The sequence below is a fragment of the Rhincodon typus genome, chromosome 32 (genome assembly GCF_021869965.1).
Source record: "Rhincodon typus isolate 14 chromosome 32, sRhiTyp1.1, whole genome shotgun sequence".
Classification (NCBI taxonomy): Eukaryota; Metazoa; Chordata; class Chondrichthyes; order Orectolobiformes; family Rhincodontidae; genus Rhincodon; species Rhincodon typus.
This window is the reverse complement of record NC_063363.1, coordinates 28,496,031-28,498,768: the sequence shown is the minus strand read 5'-3', so window position 1 is coordinate 28,498,768 and position 2,738 is coordinate 28,496,031. Positions and strand designations below refer to the sequence as shown.

General features: G+C 41.2%; 1 protein-coding gene across 1 annotated transcript in view; it reads right to left on the bottom strand.

Annotated features, from left to right (window-relative positions):
* Positions 1-2,738, bottom strand: part of robo3 (roundabout, axon guidance receptor, homolog 3 (Drosophila)) — a 508,257-nt gene that overhangs the window by 111,525 nt on the left and 393,994 nt on the right. The window lies entirely within an intron of this gene.

Genomic DNA, 2,738 nt, shown 5'->3' with positions numbered 1-2,738 from the left:
TGTGTACTGTACAGGGTGTGACACGGGGAGCAGTGTGTACTGTACAGCTCATGACATGGGGAGCAGAGTGTGGTAAACAGGGAGCTTTGGACAAGAGAATTGCTCCCAATGAATGCTCTGTAACACTGGGGAGCTGTCCAGCTATCTGGACAATTTGAGCAGCGTGGAATTAGTGGTGAGTCACACAGCGTTACTGTTGGAATGGTTGATTGCAGGACATGAAGAAGGTAGGGATTTTTCAACAAACTAATAGTGTCAGCCCAAGGCAACACTAAACAGAGGGAACAGCTTGACAGGATCACAGTGAAGCTGATTCACTATTCTTAGCTCTGCTGCTCTGGGTGTTGTTTCTTCAAATCGACTTTACACTGTCAGCTGAAAGGCTACAGAAATAGATTGGAGTCATCCCCAGCCCCCTTCACATATCCACAGGCATTGGCACTTGTTCGCTTTCACACAGCGGGACAGTTTAACCCCTCATGCAATAATTTAAAAAGTCAATTAACAGTGAACATTAATTGAGTGCTCTTACACTGTATAACTTGTTTCTACAAGCAGTCAAAGTGTCAGAAAATGTCTCCAATTAGACCAATATCAATCACATTTAAATTTTAGGCATAGGCATTTTAATAAGTTACCAATTTTTTAAGCAGTCTTCAGAGCAGACTCATATGGTTTAGTTCAAATGTGCCTTCAATTGGTTTTATGCAAAATTTCTTAAGTTCCTTATTCCTGCTTTAATCAAGGTGCTTCAGTCAAAGTCTAAATGTCAAACACGTTGGGGCTTTGTTCCAGTCATTTTACTGAAGATCTAATTGGAAACCCCATTTGCTCTTCATTTATATTTCAGTTACTAAAATTATTTTACCAGAAAGCCTTCATGTTTCATTCGGTACAAATGCCCTGGTGTTGCTGACCAAATAGCTCCTATGTTCAGGATTTAGCCTGTGTTCAGTGAGCTGCTTGGATTTGGGTTTGGCGTGTTATGGATAGGCATGGGTTAAAATATCAGCTGAATTCTGTAGAGTAAACGGTTTATTGTACCTTTACTTTTACGAATATCGACTGAGCCAGTGCAGAATCATGTCACAGTGAAATCAGATCATAGGGAGCTGAAGCTTTAGGCTGTAGGGTTCCAGAAGATGTTCTTCATGCCTTGAACATGTTATGCGTAATTAACTTGTTACTGTTCACTCCTCAGAGTGTACAGCTCATATATTACTACATGGTGGGTGCAGTGACTAGACTCATGGAACCAGAGGCAAACATTAAGAAGCACCTATAGGGAAGGCCAGACAACACGTATGCTCTGTGTGAAGGACTCTAAAACTGGGGAAATGACTCAAGAGACACTACTGGTGACAGGAGGCAGTGAATAACAGACATCAAGGCCTATCTATCTGTGGATAAGGAAATCCTGTACAAAAGCTGAAAAAGCATGGAAGAAGGCCCGGAGCAGAGTACCTGGAAAGGTTCCAGCAGAAACAACCAGCCACAGTGACTAAAATAGCATTGTAGATCAGAGGGCACACTGGTATCGGGAAGCAATGAGCACTCAGAAAATTCACCACTGGCAAATGTACAAAGAAACAGGGTCAACACTATTAACAGGTTTATAGAGAGTTGTGAGTGCTGAGAGACAAACCATGTTACTGCTGCAAAAGCAGCACAGAAAATTACATTCAACACAATACATGTCTGCATTAGGCGACATCAAGGCATGGGAAGAATTCTTCCTGGGGTCATGGCAGGCTGATTGGAATATTTAGGCACCCCAGACTACAAAGACCCACAAGGTGAATTTTGGAGATCAAGGTTGGGGAAAGAAAACAAATTTTCTGAGGAAGGGTCTCCAGACCCGAAACATGAACTCTGTTTTTCCCTTCACAGTTGCTGCCAGACCTGCTGAACTTTTCCAGCAATTTCTGTTTGGTTTCCTGATTTACAGCATCCGCAGTTCTTTGGCTTTTTAAAACAAATTTAAATTAGATACAGAGATGAATGTTTCTATTCTTTCACAACCCTGTGGCTGTGGTTGAGAGTTCTTTAAATTACTTCCATTAAAATTTGGGGGGCAGGAAGTATTAAAATCAGTGTTAGCATGAAGATACAAGTTACACTTTGTAACAATGGAAGAAAGATCACAGAAACCCTGCTCGTCATTCCTAATCACGATATTTCTTATGTAGAGCACCACGAATAGCTATGCAAAATCTGCAATCCAGTCTCAGTCCTCGAGTCATGGAAGCATTGAGGTTCCTTTCAGTAAACAAGTAGAAACCCAAACTCTATGGTTGCAATGTACCATGGAGGAGCTTAAAAGTTGAGTATTAAAATGAACACCAGCCCATTAATATTATACAGGACTTGAAGCAATCTAACTGCCTCAAAGCTACTGCTGATTTAAAAGTCTAGCTATTAGCAGTCACCCAAGATCATGCCTTAGAGACTGAGAAAAGAAAGACTATAGAAAGTTTCAATAAGGCTAATGCCAATAGGTTCACGAATTTGATGCTCCCATTAAATTCATCAGCTTCAGTTGTCTGGGGAAGGGTAAAAGTAACCACATGGTGTCAGAGATGGGAAGGTATTCAATTTGTCAAGGCTGTCACCCTTACACTGATGCACTAAGACAAAAATTAAATTGAATATGTTACTTTCTAAATGAAGCAGGAATAACTTGCATGACCATGGCTTGGTCAATACAGTGTGGAGCCGGAGGAACACAGCAGGTCAGG